This window comes from Neofelis nebulosa, chromosome 9 (genome assembly GCF_028018385.1).
Source record: "Neofelis nebulosa isolate mNeoNeb1 chromosome 9, mNeoNeb1.pri, whole genome shotgun sequence".
In the NCBI taxonomy this organism is placed as follows: Eukaryota; Metazoa; Chordata; class Mammalia; order Carnivora; family Felidae; genus Neofelis; species Neofelis nebulosa.
Genome location: NC_080790.1, coordinates 41,474,458 through 41,496,949, shown reverse-complemented (window position 1 = coordinate 41,496,949; position 22,492 = coordinate 41,474,458). Strand labels below are relative to the sequence as shown.

General features: G+C 39.2%; 1 long non-coding RNA gene across 1 annotated transcript in view; it reads right to left on the bottom strand.

Annotated features, from left to right (window-relative positions):
* The window catches only part of LOC131484834 (uncharacterized), a 48,095-nt gene extending 26,414 nt beyond the window's left edge, over positions 1-21,681 (bottom strand). The window contains exons 1-2 of the long non-coding RNA XR_009248464.1: positions 19,592-21,681; positions 17,200-17,314 (exon numbers count right to left, since the gene is read on the bottom strand). This is a non-coding gene — a long non-coding RNA (uncharacterized LOC131484834). The remainder of the gene's footprint in view (positions 1-17,199; positions 17,315-19,591) is intronic.
* Between the last annotated feature and the right edge of the window lie 811 nt (positions 21,682-22,492).

Genomic DNA, 22,492 nt, shown 5'->3' with positions numbered 1-22,492 from the left:
CTTCAAGAAGAACACAAGGTCAAGACTATCTGTTACAAAAGGAAGTTGGTTGTTGATAATAAAAAAAAAGTTTTTTTGATCCGTTTATATTTGGATGGGAAGAAATCTAGGGTGTCCTCTAAGGAGTAGATTTAATAAAGTAGCAAAATGGCAAACTCCAAATATCAAGGGCAGGAAAGGAAAAGAAAACTGTATATGTGAACCACAAAATTGAAATCTTTAGTATGGTATAATGGGGGAAAATATATGGGTGGATTAATGTCAGGACTGAGGTCTCATATTTTACAAAGGGGAGTGTACAAATGTCTGAGTGAGGGAGGATAGGAGAGATGGAGAATCAGAGATGGAGGCACACGGAAAGACAAGGATTCAGTAGAGACGAAATGGATGTGGTCCACAGGGCAGGCGCAGGGATGCTTCAATAGACACTAGGTCTTTGCTTCCTCTGAGACAGACGAAGTGTGAGAGACAAAAGGGAGGGAACTTGCAGAGGCAGATAAAGTCAAGGGCTCTGAGGGTGCACAATTGATAACTATATCTGCCACAGGCCAACCCAAGATCACAAAACATTGCATCTTTCTGTGTCCAAATGCTCTATTTGCTTGGTGCACAGCAGAGTAAGTATCTCCAGGGATTTTTCCCTCTGTGCACCAGTTTTCTTTTCTTTTTCCCAATTGGAAGATTATACCCTATTTGTACAATTGTGTCTCTCCAGACACAGCTACTGGTCACCCAATATCCATTTTTGTCTTCCTTATTAAATGGTCCAAGTTTTTTCCAAGAGACAACAACACACATAAGTTCTTGCTTTCCCAGCCTCCTTTATATTCCTAGCCAAAGAGATATCAGTGGCAGTAGATTTATTCATTAGTTGGCAAATGGGATGTCCCCTGGGAACTGATGTTGGGATTGGCAACTTCCAGGCATTGAAAGGTATGATTTCCATATAAAGATAGCCATATCAGGGGGCAATCCTGACTGACTGAGTTAACCTAAACTTGCACCCTTCTATGGACAGCTCTGAGCACAATCTTCCTGGTCACTTGCCTGATCCGGAGGCGACCATTTTGTGACCAGTAGGAAAAGGCCAAGAAAAACAAACATCATCTCCTCTAACCTAATTATTTATGGCCAAGACCATGGAATCACAAGGGGATTCATCTACAGGGGATGTAGATGAAACACTGCTCTCAAAGAAGAACCTTCATTCTGGAAACATCTTAAAAGATAATGAATGAATGGTTCTTCAACACCTTGCTTTTCAGTTCTATTATATCCTAACCCCTGCTCTGTTGGTAGATTCTTTGATGTCTGAAAAAATTCTGTACATAAAGAAGAATATTCATTACTATTTCATAATGCCTAATTTGTTAATTGTATTATTTCATTAAAGGCTTATTGTTCTACAGGTGGTAGCTGCACTTGTGGTAAGCATAGCATAACATATAGACTTGTGGAATCACTATGTTGCACACTTGAAATGAGTGTAACATTATGTGTCAATTATACTTCAGTAAAAAAAAGGTAACATTCTTCTTTTTAAATCGTATTTATTTATTCTGAGAGACAGAGAGATAGAGAGCAAGTGGGGAAAGGGCCTAGAGAGGGAGACAGAGAATCCCAAGCAGGCTCCAGGCTGTCAGCACAGAGCCTAATGGGGGGCTCAAACTCATAAACTGTGAGACCACGACTGGAGCTGAAACCAAGTCAGACACTTAACTGACTCAGCCACCCAGGCGCCCTAAAGTTAACATTCTTTTTAAGGAGTAAGCAGCCACTATTCTAAGTTTTCACATGGTATCTTTATAACTAATGTCTGGATTTGGAATCTAACACATTAAATGTCCCCAAACTTATTAATTGGTTACGAACTTATTTAATAAAATATTCTAAATAGTTTAGTTTAAATTATGATTATAATATTTCATATTTTTCTGAAAAATTAAATTACAAAAAATAAAGTAATGCTTTAAATAACTTTTATTATGCTTTTACTTTAAACCATAACAAATGTGCTCAAATCATGATGAATTTTAATTTCATCATATAGTCTTATGCTGCTTCCTCCCTCAGATTTTTGTTTTTATGTTTTGTCAAAGTTTCTCAGAGCCAAAGTAATTTTACCAGTCACAGAAGAAAAAGAATCACATCTCAGATCAGATAAAATGGCAGGTTCTGGAATTTTGCCACTGATCTTGGTTGGCTAAGGGTCCCGACCGTGTGGAGTGCTGTCATTTCAACTCAAGCCTTAGGGTATTAGGCAGAGTCCCTTTTTATAATAAAGGTTTACTTGATACATCATGAGATTTTTAAGTGTCTGCCTTTCATATAGGTTTCAAACTTTTGAAATGTATTGCTTTCCCAGAAATGATGTGTTATTTAATGTTTAGATGGATGACATTTCTTAACATTTAGGTACTAAACTTCTGTCTGTGGGTATTAATTGGAAACATGTAATCAATAAAAATTAAATATATTCTATTGTATTTACCTTTTTCATCATAGCTATGTTTTATATACTTTTATTAACCTGTAATTTTGAGTATCTTAATGACCTCATAGCCTTAATGATTGTAATTATCATTCTCTATCTGATGCTCATATTGTCTCAACTTGGCCAATAGGAAACCCTTTAAGTCGGTTCCTTTATTCTTTTAGCACTGCCTTGAATATTTTTAAGAAAGTGAAAATCATCCCTGTTGACCATAAGCTATGATAAACAATTTCTGACATAATTAAAGCCATAATGTGGTTGGAAGGAAAAGATCTGAGTAATTTTTGCTTCCTTACCAATGAGATCACCAACATGGCTTCATTCCTCCTACCTTCTAAACAAAGATTACTGAGAACTGCTCCTAGATTCTTGACACCATCCAATCTAGAGATGGTCCCTGCTTCCCCAATCTCTCATAAAAATCATTCAGCATAAGCACAAATCTTATAATAAACCTTTCCCAAATCCCTTCTACCCAGACACAAATGGTTCCCCTGGAGTGTGTTCTTCCTTGCTTAGCAAGCTAAATAAGTTTAAATATGTTCCTGATATGCTTTGACTAGTGGGTTGACGCCTTAAAAGCATCCTTACTTTCTAGCAACAGCAAGATGTTCTAGACCCATCTGAATTTTCCTGCGAAGACATGGAAATCATCTACTTTTAAAGAAAATCTAGGGGAACCTGGGTGGCTCAGTTGGTTGAGCATCCGACTTTGGCTCAGACCATGATCTTGCAGGCCGTGAGTTCAAGCCCTTCATCGGGCTCTGTGCTGACATTTCAGAGTCAGCTCAGAGCCTGAAACCTGCTTTGTATCCTCTGTCTCCCTCTCTCTCTCTGCCCCTCTCCCACTTGTTCTCTCTCTCTCTCTCTCTCTCTCTCTCTCAAAAATAAATAAAAACATTAAAAAAAAGAAAATGTAGTTCTTTTAGTGGATAAAAACAAAACAGATGAAAATCTGACCCTAGACACATGAGAGTAACAATAGCAAAATGGCTACTGTTGAAGTTATTATTGCCATGGGCTACTTTTTTAGCTAGAATATCTATTTCCTTATAAAGTTATGGGTTCACATCGATCTTTCCAAATCTGGCATGTTTTCTTACTGTATCCAACTTTCTTTTAGTTCATAGTCTTATTAATTACTAAGACTTTTTCCAATATGGATGTTTGGAGGTTTGGGTCTGGCTGATCATCCACTATCCTCTACTCAAATTCTCATCAATTGAGAAAAACAGGGACAAAATACAGTATTTACTTTTTTTTTTTTTAAGCTATATTATAGAACATATTCTATGGGCAAAAGGGAGCTTTCCTCTCCTCTTCCATTCCTTGAATTGAATCTAATCACATATGTTAAGTAAATGTGAGACTCCATGCTAGATGGGAGGTCCTATTCTGGTGCTCCTAGCATATAGGAAAAGAAAGTGGTGGAAGAGGGGAGAGAAGAGTAAGTGAGCAGGGAAGAAGGAAAAGAGGAGAAATAGTAGAGAAGAAGGAGAGAAAAAACAAGAGACCTATTTCCTGGTATACAAACAGGAATCTACAATATCTAGGCAATTGTGCTGCCATCGGAATTCAATCAGATGCTGTCCATTAGTGCCAAGCATATGAAAAGGCTCATCATAAATGGCAGCTGGCATGTATGCTTATTGTAGAAAGGTATTGATCATGCCTTTAAACATAGTTATACTTTACTCTTTAGGGTCAATGTCCAGAACCGGGGGGTTCAGAGCAAAAAAATAAAATTATATAACTTACATTTTTAATATGCATTATCAAACAGCCCTTTAGAAAAACTGTCAATATTTTAAAACTTTTCCAATCTGATAGATGAAAACAACTCACTGTTTTTATTACCACTCTTTTATGAATTTAATCTTTAATTTTATCAAAGTTCCTTATGGAAACAGTTTAGAGAGTCAAGTAGTTCTGTGAATTTGTTTCATTTTTACAAAAAGAGCCCCTTGACTGACCTCTCCCCTCCAACCCCCAACCCACCCCCACCATTTCCTGCTCCTTATAGGCAATAACTTTCAGGGCAAAATACTCCATTGAATATTTTGATTATTTTCCTCCATTTTACTAAGTAATATAATCACATTAGGAATTTTGGAGGCTTCCTTCTCATCACTATCCATTGATTTCCTATATTGGCTCTCTTTCACACCATTGCCTCTCTATCTACACACACACACACACACACACACACACACACACACACACTTCCCCACCTGCCCACTAGAGATCTTCATAGTTTTCATTCTATCAACATTCTGTGTTGACATCATTATAACTTTGCAAACATACTTGATGGTTATAGGCTCAGATGAAATTAGTCTGCCTCCCTCCTCTTTACATTGACCCCCACACACACACACACCCTGGGGCCATCTCTACCTCCCCTCACTGTGTACCCTCCACTCCATTCAGTCATCCTTTCCTCAAAAACATTCAGTTGTGTTCAGTAATCTCTAGGATAAATAGTGGAGCCTTCACAATCCCATCCCATCCCACATACCACACTCCTCCCAAACACTAAAGGAAAAGCTTACTGTATCCACATGTCTCCTTATGATCTAGTCCCCAGAAACTCTTAAGAGAGTGTGTAAATAAGTTTTTTGTCTGAAATTCTCTCTACCATCAACTCCTTCCACAACTGTTTACATCTTAATCTGTCTTCCAAAGCTCAAACACACCTCTTTCAACATGTTTTTCCAAATGCATATTTATCCTTTCCTGAGAGGCTATCTCCTTTAGTAGCTATGCTACTTGTACTGACACTTAGTCATGACCGTCTTTGTCGTTTCTGTAAATTCTCAAGGTTACAGAGTGTATTATTCATCTTTTTCTAATAACTGAAAGTAATACTTGGATATGTCCAATGCATGGGCTTCATTGTGGGAGGGTCAAGCCAGGCCATATAAGTTATATTTACTAAATTTTTTAAGTGTTAATAAAACTCCCATGGGGGGAAAAACACTTTATTCCTGTCCATGATTAGGGTTCAAAGGTGTACATATATTTATGATTGTCTATAGTGTGAACTGTGCGGCACTTGGAGACAGAGCCCATTGTGGGTTGAACTGTATCCCTCCCCACAAAAAACTTACATGTTGAAGTTATAAACCCCAGAAACTTATTTGTAAATTACAGAGATAATCAAGTTAAAGTTAGGTCATTAGGATGGGCCCTAACTCAGTATGACTGCTGTCACCACCTCACACTGGTCAGAGTGGCTAAAGTGAACAAATCAGGAGACTATAGACGCTGGTGAGGATGTGGAGAAATGGGAACCCTCTTGTACTGTTGGTGGGAATGCAAACTGGTGCGGCCACTCTGGAAAACAGAGTGGCTTCCTCAAAAGTTTCCTCAAACAAAGAGCTTCCTCAAAAAAAATATAAAAATAGAACTACCCTATGACCCAGCAATAGCACTTCTAAAAATTTACCCAATTACAGGAGTAATTGATACAGGAGTGCTGATGCATAGGGGCTCATGTATCCCAATGTTTATAGCAGTACTTTCAACAATAGCCAAATTATGGAAAGAGCCTAAATGTTCATCAACTGACAAATGGGGGAGTGGAGACAATAATGTGTCAGTTTCAGTTAAATGTGAAAGAAGATGTGGTTTATACATACAATGGAATACTACTTGGCAATGAGAAAGAATCAAATCTGGCCATTTACAGCAACGTGGATGGAACTAGAAGGTATTATGCTAAGCAAAATAAGTCAGAGAGAGACAGATATATATTTTTACTCATATGTAGATCTTGAGAAACTTAACAGAAGACCATAGGATAGAGGAATGGGGGGAAAAAAGTTACAGAGAGGGAGGGAGGCAAACCATAAGAGACTCTTAGATACTGAGAACAAACTGAGGGTTGATTGGGGGTGGGAGAAAGGGGAAAGTGGGTGATGGGAATTGAAGAGGGCACTTGTTGGGAGGAGTACTGGGTGTTGTATGGAAACCAATTTGTCAATAAATTATATTTAAAAAAGAAAAAAAGAAAGAACCCCCCCCCCCAAAATATGACTGCTATCCTTATGAAAAGGGGAAATTTGGACACAGACACACATACAGGGAAGAGAGTGTGAAGAGACACAGAGAGAAGACAGCCATCTGCAAGCCAAGGAGAGAGGCCAGAGCAGAGTCATCCCTCACAGCCCTCAGAGGGAACCAACTCTGCCAACATATAGATTTCCAGACTTGTAACCTCTAGAGCTGCATGAAAATAAATTTCTGTTTTGTAAGCCACCCAGATTGTGGTTGTTAGAGCAGCCCAAGCAAACTAACATAGACCCAATACCTAAATACTTTACCTATTTGGAGAATCAAACCCTCTTCACTCTGTTACAGCTATTTTTTTTTTCAAATCTCCTTCACTTTATTAATAGACCAAGCAAGAAAATGATGCAGAAACTAACAACCACCAGGGTAATTGCTGACTGGCATGCTCCAGTGACTTCAACAGTGGCCATTAGGGTAGGTCATGCCTCCTGGACAGGGAGATGCCAACACAATCTGACAATGAGTCTATATTATTTCCCTGGAGCAGCAGCATCTTGCTGAGAGATTATGGATCCAATATGAAGAACTTGGCCCCTCATGGAAGCACTAGAAGTGACATTATTATTATATGAAAGCAGAAAGTATCAGGGAAAATTATTAGAGAAGTGGGGATAGAAACAAGGGCATGTCCAGAGATTATGTAGAACCTCATCAAAGGCTTCCACTGCACAGCACACTTTAATAGCAGTTTCAGTAGAATTATATAAAAGATTGTGCTTATTGCAGAAGTGAAAATCCATACTGATTCTGCAGTTGTGCATAATCAACAATGCTAAAAGATTTATGGAAAGAAGAGGTACCTCCCTAGGTTGGGCAATAGGGGGACAGTTTGGTCCCTTGAGCAAAATATAAGAAGACAAAGGGAAATGCTACAACCTCATCTCAGATGTCTCTGAGAGTCTTGAACCAGACCCATCTAATAAGAGACGAGATCATAATTTTCAAGTGGGGTGACTTGGAGAACCTCATGAGATTTAATCACATGGGTGGTTAACCTGAAGATAATCATGAGATTCTGAGTCTTTTATCAAAAACAAAGAGGCTGGAGTTAGTACTGGATGAGTGACAGTACTATGACCAAGAGAAAAAAAACCCCACAATTTAAAATGGATTGTGTTTTGGTCAAAGAGAAAGATGATGCTACTGTTTGTTCTGGATTGTCAGTTTCAGTTAAATGTGAAAGAACCTTTGTCACTGAAACACATTATTGTCTCCACTCCCCACCATACCTGGCCACATAAAGCAAAGGTGTGCATCATGAGGCTGCAGGGCTCGTGGGTCCTAAGGATAGTCTCCAATCAGGAGAAAAAGTGTTTCTATTCTGCTGAGATAGAAGTCATTTCTATCCTGCTGAGATAGATGTCATTTCCTAAAATCATAGACAGCTCAGGGCAGGCTTGGCTTTACTATAATTAATCATCAGAGGGTTTTGCCACCCTGTGTGCTAGAGAAGCAAGATGAAAGCATCTTATTTGCAGGCTTCTAGGCAGAGAAAGGCTAACACTAGGTCACTAATGTGTTGAACGAGAACAGGGTTTCCAGGAAACCTAATGCAATCTAAATCACTTTTAAGATTTTGGATTTTAGTCTTGGGAAATTCTGGTCTAGGTGAAATGGAAACCTTAATAGGAAGAAAGTCAACAGAAATTACCTGTTGAGATCCATTATTATAAAAAAGAAATTTGTAACAAAATGCATCACAAAAATATTTGAGTTGTGGGATGTATTATGACAGAATACATAGCACAGGCAAGCCTGAGTACCTACTATTTGAAGATCCTATAGGAAAGTGTGTCTTTGACATATTATGGTTGTGTTTTGTTTTTTTTAAGTAGGTTCCATGCCCATGATGGAGCCCAACATGGGGCTTGAACTCACAACCCTGAGATCAAGACCTGAGCTGAGATGAAGAGTCAGATGCTTAATTAGCCACCCAGGTGACCCAAGACTTTGGTTTTTAACTGGCAGAATAGGGTAAGAAAAATATTGACTCCAGCTTCAAGCAGTTTCAGATCATTTGGGAGGGGATTGATAAGACTTCCACTGATTTTCACTAGAAGGCAGAATGAGTGAGTCTGACATCATTTATGCTTTGAGGCAAAAAAAAAAATGTGTGGGAAGATGTAGATACAAATATTCCTTGATGAGCAGAGGTGCTCAGAGCTTAAGTAAGCTCATACAAAGAATTCCTGCTCAGATATGAGGGGTATCTCACTTTGCAGAAGATCTAAAAGACTGGTGGGAGAAAACAAGCTTAAAAGGAAAATATTTTGGTCAGAGAGGTGTTTTCAGAATGGGATGATATGATGGGAAATTTCCACTGCATTATTACATACATCAGAAGTTCACAGAATATGGGAGAAATCTTGAGCCCTTAAATTGAAGGATACCTAAGTCTGGTCCCTAAGTCAATAAGGCACTTAAATCCAATGTCATTGGGGGAAGAGAAACAGAGATGATGTTACTATTTCCTGGGCTGGTCTATTGTGAAAGAAAAAAGGAAATGAGTGAAAGTTTTGGGGACAAAAATCAGTATGGCAGATGACTCTAATTAACTGCTGGGGTTTTTTTTCAGTTAATTTTTCCCATTTGCCAGATATTATCTGGGGCCTCTTTGCCACTACTCCATTGCCATTTTTATCCTTCCTCTAAAGTTTTCCTACCCCTTTACTAGGGGGCTTTAAAGCTTTTGATTGGTAACAGCATCCGTTTAACAAGGGGGATTTCTGTTTTTATAATTCGGCAAGCCAACTTATACTCAACTATGGAGCAAGTTCATTTACTGATTTTTGATTGTCAATGGACACAGATGAATTTATGCTGTTCTTGGACCTTGTGAGCTAAGCTAGTTACAGAGGTAGCTGTGGGAGCAGTACTGGAACAGCATGAAAGTCTATCAAAGAGCTGATCCATGTTTCATAGTCAGCCGTTATCTACCTTCACTTTGCTCATGGTGGGTGGTAAGTTTTGTCAGAAAGTGGGGCAGGACAAAATCCTGGGTGATCCAATCAGCCTTCATAAGGCTCAATAATTTCTGATGCAGCATTACACACAAAAGTTGATAGTATCAGAGCATGTTTAAGATACTAATTATTCTTGGGGCACCTGCGTAGCTCAGTCGGTTAAGCAACTGACTTTGGCTCAGGTCATGATGTCATCGCTTGTGAGTTCAAGCCCCTCATCAGGCTCTCCGCTGACAGTACATAGCCTGCTTGGGATTCAATCTCTCTCCCTCTCTCTCTCTGCCTTTCCCCCACTCACACTTTCTCTCTCTTTCAAAATAAATAAATAAACTTTAAGAAAAGACTAATTATTCTCGAAATTTCTGAGTTTCTTTCTGGATGTGGATGAATACCAAATTTCTGAGTAAATCTCCTGGGGTCCAGGAGTTCTGCACAGATCTTGTTGTGACTAGATAGGAGTAATGTCTCTTAAAGAAGTCAATCTATCCGAAGTGGAGGGAAAGAATTTGGCCTAAGTTGTAGGTGCTGTTGGAGACATGGAACTTTTGAAGGAGTGGCTGTCTGGTCCAAAAAAGGGAGAAATTAAGACATCTTTTTTTGGGTAGGGGAGGAGGGTGGGGGTGAAGGAAAGCTAGTGCTAAAAGCAGATGATAATAACTAGAAGTGCATACCATTGGATCACCTTAATATACTGATACTGTGTTTAGGTACTCTTACCTGAAGTATGATTCTTCTAACACAAAGAATCTGGCCACAGGTTGTTGCAAAGTGGGATCACAGACAAAAATTAGACAGACATAGGAAGCTTCTCATCAAAACCTCAGTAGAAACTTCAGAATGTCTCTTACTTTGTTATCTGAGGCCATTTAATGATGAATGATCTGTCTTTCTGCTCCTGGATGGTGCAGCCATACAGGTCGCAACCACAACTACAAAAGAAAATGGAGCTTGGCATTGCATTTGATTTTGTTTTGCCAGAGAGAGGGTATAGTGTTACGTGTAAGCATCTGCAGTGAGAGATTCCTGCTGATATGAAAACCCCATTTGATTCAGAGAATACCACATAACACACAAAGCATTGTGGCTATAGAGTACAGATAACAAAGGCAGAAAATTCCATTCCAATACATTTGAGAAGTCCAAATGCAAATGTGGATCAATCTGGAGGGGCTTTCTGGAAGAAGAGCTCCAGTTGATAGTCACTAAATGCATGAGATACCCTCGAGGGAGGGATTTAGTTTAGGATTATGAGGTCTTTTATAATTCAAGTGAGAAGAAAGTGAAATTGGGCCATTAATATAATTTAATTATATACTCAAAAGTTAGTAACGTCTGAGGAAGCTTTGGTTTCGTATATTGAGGTGGTAGCAGAATTAGAACTCCAAGGGAGGGCTCCTGACTCCAAGTGTGATATTCTTATTCCTGAGACATGATTTCACTCCAGCTGCAGAAGTGTCAGGCCTTCACCCTCAGACAAGAATCAGTGATTGACTCTCTGAGTTCTAAAGAACTGATTGTACACTCTAACCAAGCAAGATAGCCCAGATTATGGCAACTTGAAGGCCATACAAATAGTTTATTCTAGCTTATTAGAAAATTCCCCCAGAATAAATTCTTTATTCATCATCAGAAATTCATCCTGAGAGGGGGAAAACATATGGACATAAAGAATGTGGAAGTCTCATATGTGGAATTTAAGAAACAAAAAAGATGAACATAGGGGAAGAGAAGCAAAACTAAGATAAAAACAGAGAGGGAGACAAACCATAACAGACTCTTAAATATAGAGAACAAACTGAGGGTTGCTGGTGGGGTGTTGGGTGGGGGGATGGACTAAATGGGTGATGGGCATTAAGGAGGTCACTTGTTGGGATAAGCATGGAGTGTTATATGTAAGTGATGAATCACTAAATTCTATTCCTGAAATTATTAGTACACTATATGTTAACTAACTTGGATTTAAAAAAAAAAAAAAAGAATATGGAAGCACATCTATCTTGATATACATTCAAGTAGGAATTGTAAGTGTGTGTGTGTCTACATCTATATCTGTAGATACAAATACACGTGAAGGTTCATTTGGTAATGTTATCACAGGAGAGATTTTTAAATTAATGTTTTACTTTAATGAAGTCATCTGGCATTCAATTAAATTTTTTAAAAAATGAATTTTTAAATGTTGGAGTTTTTATTAATCTGAATTTTCACTTGGGTTTTATTAGAATGAACTTGGAGCTGTCTTAGTTTTTCTGTGGAGACTACAAAATGGCATAATGAATCAGACGACCATAAGTCTATGACTATAATGACATCTGACAACACTGATGTTGTGCCACACAACAGTGCACGCTATATGCCTCGCCTAAGCATAATCCTAATGATTCGATACAAAGCTGAATGTTCATGTTGTTTGGAAATCTTAGTCTGTGTAGTTTTCTATTCCATCAAGTGTGCTGTTCTATTGTTTTATTACAAATGACTTTTAAAACCCAACTCAGGGGCGCCTGGGTGGCGCAGTCGGTTAAGCGTCCGACTTCAGTCAGGTCACGATCTCGCGGTCCGTGAGTTCGAGCCCCACGTCAGGCTCTGGGCTGATGGCTCGGAGCCTGGAGCCTGTTTCTGATTCTGTGTCTCCCTCTCTCTCTGCCCCTCCCCCGTTCATGCTCTGTCTCTCTCTGTCCCAAAAATAAAAAAAATAAAAAAATAAAATGTTAAAAATAAATAAATAAATAAAACCCAACTCAAAGGCTTTCCATTTGGTTTGAGTGTCATAATTTGATTTGGAGCTTGAGAATTGTGAATATTTTAATATTGGCTTCTTGAATGATTTTATTGGCATCTTACAATTCTGTTAAAAGAAACTAATAGGAACTTTGATTTTTTTTAATTACACTGTCCAGGTGAATTTTCAAATTTAGTAGTTACAAAAAAGAAGAGGGAAGACATACATGATTGAAATAATTGTGAATTGCTAAGTAGAATTTTGTAAAACAGAGATAAATCCTCACGTGTTATGTGCTTTAAATCAATTCATTGTATGTTATTTTCTTCAAAAAGACATTTTAAATCATAGGTCAATTGGCCAGAAAAATATAAGTAAACATAAGAAATAATATCCCAATATTTAAAATATATCAAATTATTAAACTTTGTAAGCATTTCAAATTATATAATAGAGAGCTGCTTCATATCTTTATATCTGAAACCAAAACAATCATGTAATCTCCATGAAGTCTTGTCTATTTATTCCTATCACTCGTGTGTATTCAGTGTTTAACCCAGAGTCTGAAACACAGTATGTGTTTAATAATTATCTGTCAACTTTATGGATTAACCATTTTTGAATGATGGATTTATTAGAAAGCCATAAGTAAGTTTAAGCTTTGAAAAATAAAGACAAAAATGGCTTTTATATGTATTTAATTTTGAGCTGAGTTGAAATGCAAATAAAGACCAAATTTTGAATTAACCTGAGATGTTACCTATTAACTGCAGTGACATCAAGCCTTTTGCTGTATTATCTACAAATCGAGGTTGTAGTGTCCAAAAGCATAACCTAATACTTTTTATAACTTTTAAGGAATAAAATTTTTATTTGACCATTCTTTCAAATACTAATCTTTCTTGACGTCTTTGCTCTACTACAAATTATATCCAGTCAAAAATAACTTTGCTTTGTTCCCAAAAGAAAAGAACAGCTTTATATAGTAAAGCAAATTAAAAATCATATCATCAATATTGATCAAATCTTTGTATTATTTTTTATTAGAATTAGTGATGAAAATGCACTTCTATTAAATATCTTCTAGTAAATCATATTGATTTATTAGTATTCCACGCATGGCGCATGAAATTGTTAATGAGGACTATTTTTTCATTTTGGCAGGCAGCATGAAATAATTTGCCATCTTTGATTAGGAAATTAGTACAAGAAAAATCCTGTGTGTGATGGATGTGGGAAGAGTTGCCAACCAACCCATGCCACCACTCATTTCACCTGGTTTACACAGCTTTTTATACATCAGAAAATTCACACCAAGAGAAAGCTTTTAAATCTAGACAAAGAGGGAAACCTTCCAGCCAAAAAAAAGATAGTTGCTTCTATATCCCATAGCCTATGCAAAATATCGCATCTAAATATTTCAAACATCACATCTAAAATCACACTACAGGATTTACCCCCAAATCTGCTCCTGCCCTGTTAGTAAATGACACCAACATTGCCAAGTTGCTCAGGCTCCCAAACTAAGGGTAATCCTTGACTCCTCTCTTTCCCTTAACCCCACACCTAAACTAACCACAAATCCCATGTGTTCTGCCCTCTAAGTAGATCCAAAATCAACCATTTCCTTTTTCTTCTCTAACTAGTCTAGGCTTCTCTCATTTCTCACCTGCCATCACTCAACTGCCCTATGGCACAGCCTCTTGACTCCAGTCTACGTTGATATCTAAGATTCAACATCTCAACCAATTTGAAACTTATTCCTCCACCAGCTTTGGCTTGACTCCATGTCTGTAAGAAAGGAGACATCACCGTTGGCGCCTTGATTAATTCCCACCTTGTTTTTCTATTTCCCCTCCCACACTCTCTGTGTTGGTCCTGTCACCCCCAGAGCTACTAGCAGTACCAGGAAGAACATGCAAAGAAGCCTTCAAGTGGCTCTTCAAAGGCCAAAAGATTTATCAAAGCAATAATCCATTTCTAGATATAAACACAGAAACAACTGACTTATTTTTCATTCTGTCCCACTGGTCCCTGACTCTTATAAAAATATTGGCCATGGAGATAGATAAAAGAGACAACACTTCCTGTTTTTAAAAGACTCCTGTACATTTATGGATGGGTAAAAAGCTAAACCTATAAACACAGGAAACTGGCATGATATGGAGTGAGAGGGAATTTGGGACACTGGGAGTTTTCCTGAGATACAGAGGGAAGGGATTCAGAGCCCTGGAGAAAAGAAACTATAAATGAAGAAGAGAGAAATTACTTTCCCTGACATCAAAGGAAGTGTGACAAAAGAGAGTTGGGCAGAGTGTTCTGTGGAGGGTCTTGTGCAGAGCAGGGGATTTCTAAAGAATATTAATGTCGCCCATCTGTGCCTCAGTTTCCCCCTCTCTCTCATGGAACCTACATGGTAACTACTTCATACAGTAGTTGTGATGATTAAAGGAGTCAATGTGTAAAGAGGCTAAGAACTGTAACTGTGCAAAGTAACCTCTCAGTACATATTTATTACCCAGTTTTGTAGTTTTCCACAACTGCAAAATAATTCTTTCTGTCCTAACAATTACTAGTTAGATGAAGCCTTACTATACACAAATTATGCTAATGAAAATCATCCCCCCTCCCGTTTTTCTCCACAATTCATGCAGACACCAAGCAACACTGTTTTCATATTGTGCAGATGAGGAACATGAGCTGTCAATTTGTCCATTTCCATAGGACTAGTAAATAGTAGAGTCATAGCCCAAACCTAAGTGTTCTGAATCCAAACTCCATTGTCTTGACACTAAACTCCCATTCTAAACACAGGAGAACTTCTGAACAGATCCTTACACACTGCCCCCAAATTTTGACTAAGCTAAGACCAAAAATTTTAAAACAACAACTCAGCTTCAATAAATTTGATATTGGATGAATGTCAAATGGCATAACAGACCTAGAGAAGGAAAGTCAATGCTAAGTTCCTATAGGGTGGAGGGATGAGGAAACTAATGAGACACAGCCAATTTGGCTCCAAGGTGCCCTGGAGAAGTTTAGGAATTAGAGGAACCAATCCAAAGCAGAAGGCGTAATGAAGTCAGGAGCTAAAAACAAGTAGATTGAAAGTTTTTGTTAGACTGAACCATATGCAACTGCCTATTGTTATGGGTTGAACTACATTCCCAGAAAATCTGTATGTTGAAGCCCTAACCCAAGTATGTCAGAATGTGACCTTATTTGGTAATAGGCTTACTGCAGGTATAATTAATTAAAATGAGGTCATTAGGGAGAGTCTTAATCCAGTATGATTGGTGTCCTTATAAAAAGGGGAAATTCAGACACAGAGACACAGATTCAGGAGAACACCATATGAAGATAAAGCAGAGTTTGGGGTGGTGCAGCCAAAAGCCAAGGAAGGCCAACAATCACCCACAAACTGCTGGAAGCTGGGAGAGAGGCCTGCACAGATTGTCCCTCAAGGCCCTCAAACAGCCCTGCTGACACTTTGATCTTAGACTTCTAGCCTCCAGAACTGTGAAACAATTGCTTTCTATTAAGCCACTCAAATTTGCAGTACTTTGAGACAGCAACCCCAAATACACCTATAGTTGATACATTTTGACCAACCAAAAAAGGCAGGAATTTCATTTGATTCAACCTAAATACAAGAAGTAGACTGTTGAGTTCTCCCTCTCCGCGAGCCCAGCAGAGCCAGATTTTAGTCTCTTGAGAAAAAGATGAGGTTCTTCCCATCTCTTGTGTATCATGCGGATCAAAGATTAATAGGTGCTATTTTAGCAAATAAGGGGCTGTTCAGTGAGCAGGTATCAATATGTTGATAATGGCTGAGAGGCAGGCAGAGGCTGGAGGAGACAGAGGCAAAGTGAGGCTTATAAGATGACACAGCTTAGGGCCAGTAACACTAACCCAGGCCATTGAGTAAAGACAACCGTAGGGCAAGATGATGTCTGTCTCAGGGTCGTAATTTTGAACACCACTGTCTTAGTCTCACATGCCTGGACTGTGCTGTAGTGACTTAAGTGGTAAACTTAACAGTCAGCTTCTAGGGGCGCCTGAGTGGCTCAGTCAGTTGAGTGTCCAGCTCTTGATCTCGGCTCAGGTCATGATCTCACAGTTCATGGGATCAAACCCTGCATTAGGCCCCGTGCTGACAGTGCAGAGCCTGCTTGAGATTCTCCCTCTTGTCCGCCCTTTCCTCTCCCCCTCTCACACTCTCAAAAATAAAATAAATAAACTTAAAAAAGAAACAAAGAATCAGATTCTATGAAATAACAAGCCACGGTCTATGAGAAAATATTTTCAAATCACATAACTAATAAAGGACTTATATCCAAGAACATATAAAGAACCCTCAAAACACAATAATAAGAAAACAAAGAGCTCAGTTTTTTAAGACCGGCAAAAGATTTGAATAGCCATCTCACCAAAGATATATGAATTGCAAATAAACACAGGAACAGATATTTGGCATCATTAGTCATTAGGAAATGCAAGTCAAAACCAAAATAAGATAGGACTACTTACCTATCACGATGGCTAAAATTTAAAAGACTGATCATACCAATTTTAGGGAGAATGTGGAGCAATGATAACTTTCATACACCACTGACGGGAATGTAAAATGGTACAACCACTTCACAAAACATTTTGGCAGTTTCTAAAATAGGTACATGTGGGGCCCCTGGGTGGCACAGTCAGTTAAGCATCCAACTTTGACTCAGGTCATGATCTCACAGTTTGTGAATTCGAGTCCCACATCGGGCTCTCTGCTGTCAGCACAGAGCCTGCTTCAGATCATCTGTCCCCCCTCTCTCTGCCCCTCTCTGGCTTGCACACAGTCACACTTTCTCTCTCAAAAATAAATAAACATCAAATACTACTACTACTACTACTACTACTAATAATAATAATAATAATAAAATAGTTACATGTGCACGTACCAAACATTCTGGCCATTCCCCTCCTAGGTATTTACTCCAGATGAATGAAAGCATATGTCCACACAAAGACTTGTTCATGAATGTTCATTGCAGCTGTATGTATGGTAGCTAAAACCTGGAAGTAACCCAAATGTTTATCAGCAGCTGAGTAGAGACAATTAGTTATGTATCTATTCAATGGAATACTACTTAGCAATAAAAATGAATTATTAATGTGTGCAATAAAATTAATGAATCTCAAAATAATTACGCTGAGTGAAAGAATTCAGACAAGAAAAGGAACATAATGTTTGAATCAACTTGTGTGAGACTCTAGAAAAAGCAAACCAATCTATAGTAACAAAAAGCAGATCAGAAGCCGCCTAGGGACAGGGAGAGATTACAAAGGAACAGGAAGAGACTTGGGGAGGGGCTGGGTAATGAATATTTTCATTATCTCAATCGTGGTAATGGTTTCAGGAATATATGTTATGTCAAAACTTACCAAATATTGCATTTTATTTTTTTTTTTATTTTTTTTTTTTATTTTTTTTTTCAACGTTTTTTATTTATTTTTGGGACAGAGAGAGACAGAGCATGAACGGGGGAGGGGCAGAGAGAGAGGGAGACACAGAGTCGGAAACAGGCTCCAGGCTCCGAGCCATCGGTCCAGAGCCTGACGCGGGGCTCAAACTCACGGACCGCGAGATCGTGACCTGGCTGAAGTCGGATGCTTAACCGACTGCGCCACCCAGGCGCCCCCCAAATATTGCATTTTAAATATGTGCAGTTTATTATGTATATAATGCTACAATAAAGCTGTTAAAAAAAAACTAAAAAATCAGATACTATTTAATCAAGATTTTTATATTTTCCCTTTTCTTCTTTTAAAAATATTTTAATGTGGGGGAGCCTGGGTGGCTCATTCGTTTAAGCCTCCAACTCTTGAATTTGGCTTAAGTCATGATCTCAAGGTTCGAGAGTTTGAGCCCTGCCCCACCTCACCCCCCTACCCCTTCCACCCCCACCCCAGGCCCACATAGACAGCATGGAGCCTGCTTGGGATTCTCTCTCTCCCTGTCTCTGCTCCTCCCTCACTCATGCTCCCTCTCTCTCAAAATAAATAAAATAAACATTTAAACAATAAAAACAAAAATATTTTAGTGTGGTTTAAAACCAAAGACTCACATAGAAAAATTTATTAAACCACAGCAAAGCTGTAATGAGAAGGACTCAAAGTTGTTAACACCAGAGGTTATACTTATTGCAAGTAAGCATTGTATTCGGTTTTGAGATTCTTGAAGGCTGAGGAGGAGAGGAGGGCAGGAATCGTAATGGTTTGCAAAGTTCTTATTATCTCAGGAATGGAGGCATACCAGTACTCAAAATAGATTCATTCTTGAATTCCAAAAGGAATTTATCACCTGGGGCCTTGTGAGGACCATTGAAGGATTTAATGAGCTATCTCTTTAACAGCAATTCCATAACAATGGCCCAAACCTTCTTATGTGGCTATTTCCTCAATTCAGACAAAGGGCATACTATTAAAATCTAACCATTCCTCAGGGGAGCTAAGCCCATCTGGTCAGAAAGGTAGCATTCTGATTTTCTGTATAGAACAGTATAGTTATATCTGCATCCTTACTTACACAGATAAACTATACTGAGTCCCCAGGCCTCACCTGCTGGTGGATACACACCTGGAGCTCAAGCATTGTTACCTGCCAATGTACGGGACCTCGGCGCTCTGACAAATCTGCCATTCTCCCAGGATTTCTGCCAGATGCAGCATCTGCTCCACAGACCCCACGGTGCAGACCTCTCCTGACACCACACTGCCCATTGCAAATGACACAGGTCTCTGCAGAAGGCCACTCTGACTCACCAGGCCCCTTACGCCACTGACCTCCAGCCTCGAGGAGATCTGAGATTTTGCAACCAACACAGGAGGCAGGGGACAGAGTGAAGTGAATATACCCTGAAGCAGAATCGAACCTGCATAAGACTGGCTCCTTCCTCCCTCCGGATGGGTTTTCTCCCCAGAGGCCACTCAGTCCACCTTTAAATACACTTTGGTTGGGTCATAGGATTTTCTCCATGAATGGCTGGCCACCTCCAAATCCATGTAGTCAAACTTCGTGTGCCAGACACTATGCCAAACTGTGGTTCTCAAACTTTCCTGCATGTTAGAATCACCTGGGCATCTTCAAAAAAATCAGTGTCCAGGACACTCCCAGACCAGAACAGCTTGGATGGATCCTGGGCATCGGTATTTATAACAGACTCCAGGTGACTCCAGTGTACAGCCAAGTTTGAGGACCTATGGTCTAGACAGAAACTGAAGCCCATGCTACAAAAGAATCAACCATTCTCTTTTGTCTCGCAAGACAAATGGAATTGAGAGTTAACTTACCTTGGATGGCTGTCTTCTCATCTCTGGTTTTGTGGCTTTTACCATAAATTCAAAGGAAGCTGAGAAACGTTTAGTAGAAAGAGAAATGCAAATTAAAAAGTTAAAACCAGGGGCTGTGAAAAGTCCCAGTACAATCAGGAAAACAAATTTTATGCTCAAGTAAAACACATACCAGGAATCACATACTCCCACCTTTGCTTTCCACTGTTTGTTTGTTTTGTGCTGAAATGATAAGTTTCGTAAAGAAAGCATATTTCAGACTCAGCCTTCCCAGGAAACCTTCTACATTTTCTATTTAAATGATGGCACTTAGGATGATGTATGAATTTCAAAGAGGCAACGTCCAAGCTCATCTCAGGTTTACTTGGGCATTATTATTCATGAAGCCCTTTCTGAGCTCTATGTGAGGATATCTGAAAGCTGTTTCCAAAGACCAGGGACACCTACTGTAATAAACAAGTCATTTACATGGGGGAAATGAAAAACCTGCCATGTCTGCCAAATGAAGGCAGACATGCCTGAGCAGAGAAGGATTGATGAAGCGAGATTACAGAAAGCTGAAAGCTGGGTTAAAATACATCAAAACTGCCAAGTGATCGAGTATATACCAACAACCAACAGAAATGGATGTTGGTGCCTAGTTCATGTTGAATGGATTTTTTTTGAGAGAAGTACATGTGAAAGTTCTGACATCTAAGGTTTGGCCATATTATGGCATGGGATATCAGACACCGCCCACATCCCGATGAAGGCTAAGTGCATTTCTTATTGCCTCCCTCTCCAGGATTCAGAGCAGCACAGGTGTTAATGCTGCTTAAATATATACAGATTTCCTGTCCTCTGCAGTCATTGGTGGCCCAGTTTTCTCTCTCAGCATCTGGGAGAACAGCAATGGCCTGATAGATGCAGACAGTGGCCATCAACAGGCAGTGGCAAAGGCCACTCCGGAGGGGGTGTGACTTGTTTCACCCACCTGTTCTGTGTCCCTCTCATAGGGGACTATCCCAGATTATGAAATCTTTGGCTCCAAGTTCATTTTTTATATTTAACAATCATTTACAGAGCACTCATCGTGTGCCAGACACTATGCCAAGCACTTCTCAAAATGAGCCCTTCATTTCTAGCAACAACCCTTCCCGTAAGATAGGTACTGCCATGATCTCAGTGTTACAGAGGAGAGATCAGAACCACTGAGAGGCTGAGTGCTCCAGGTCACACAAGGAGTAAATGGTGGAGGCAGGATGTGAACACAAAGCCAACTTCCGGTCTGGTCAGGTCTAATACCTGTTGTACTGTGCCTTTCTGGCTACTAAGTGACCTAATCATGTCTTGCTCTAATACTGTTGTATGACAGCTTAAACACAGGTATGTGCTGTTTTTAAAGTCTTGTAAGTCTTTAAAATAATCATGAGGGGAAAAAATGGGGGAGGGAGGTATTTATTCCTTTTAGACCCTTAGCTGAAGGTTTAAAGCAGTGGTTCTCAAACTTTGGCATGTATCAGACAGAATACCCTGGAGAGCTTGTTAAAACACAGAGTGTTGCACCCCTAGAGCTTCTAAGTCAGCCGGTCTGAGTGGGGGCCAAGAATGTCTATCTCTAACAAGTTTCTGGATGATGCTGATACTGATGCTCTGGGGACCACACTTTGACAACCAGCAGTCTAAAGCACTACTTTTTAAAATTAATTTTTGAGAGAGAGAGAACACAAGGAGGAGAGGGGCAGAGAAAGAGGGAGACACAGAATCCAAAGCAGGCTCCAGGCTCTGAACTGTCAGCAGAAAGCCAGAGGCGGGGCTCGAACTCCTGAACCCTAAGATCATGACCTGAGCCGAAGTTGGACACTCAACCAACTGAAACACCCAGGCGCCCCTCTAAAGCACTATTTTTAACTGCTGAGAGACAATAGCCTAATCAACTTTTGGCTATTAAAGGACTTCATCCTAAGTCATTTTTATATCATTAACAGGATAGGCAATCTCTCCTGAAAAGTAAAAGGAAAACCAAAGTGTACTCAGAAGAGTATGTACAGATTAAGAGTGAATATATGTGGTTTTCTTAGCTTTTCTGTTTCTGAGAAGGAAAAAAAAAAGATTAAAATTAGTGAGTAAACCAGAGGAAGTTTCAAGATCCCCCCAAGATGTTAAAATCTCTCCAGGAGCCTGGGTTACTGGAGATAGGCAGAGACTGACTATGGCACCTGGCAGCCATGTGCCATTGGCTCCAATGAAAGGGGGTGGACCTGTCCCTTGGCATTTAAACCTTTTTCCACATGTCCCCATATGTCACCTTATTCAAGTAACTAGTATGTTATTAGTACTAATTGTCATACCTTTATTTTAATAAAAAGGTTTAAATAAAAAGTAAAATATAAATGATCAGAAGGTATGGTACACTTAGTCTCTCACCAATCAAACGATATTTTCTGGGGTTTTGTTATATACTCAACAATGTGCGGTGGTGATACCGAAATATCACCAACCATCTATAAAACACAGCCTCTGCGCATATAAAGTCACAATGTGGCTGGGAAGGCAAGTCATTCTCACTGAAACAGAAAAAAAAGCATGCAAACATCAGAAGTGATGGTGACATGATTTACAATTTATAAAGCACATTCTTTTCCTTTATAGTAACGTTATATTATTGTTGTATTTATTTATTCAACAAATACAAATCAGGCCAGTACTGTGCTGGACCCTGGGAATAGAAATAAAGACATGCTTCTTGCCATTAAGAGTTCACAGTCTAGAAAAGACAAGACATTTAAACAAGCATTTACCAAACAGATGTGATCAGAACCATAACTAGTGACAGAGACATGCACTGAGTGCTGTTAAAACAGAGAAGACGCAACTAATCTTCCTGGACTCAAAAGTCCTTAAAAGCTTCACAGAGAAGGT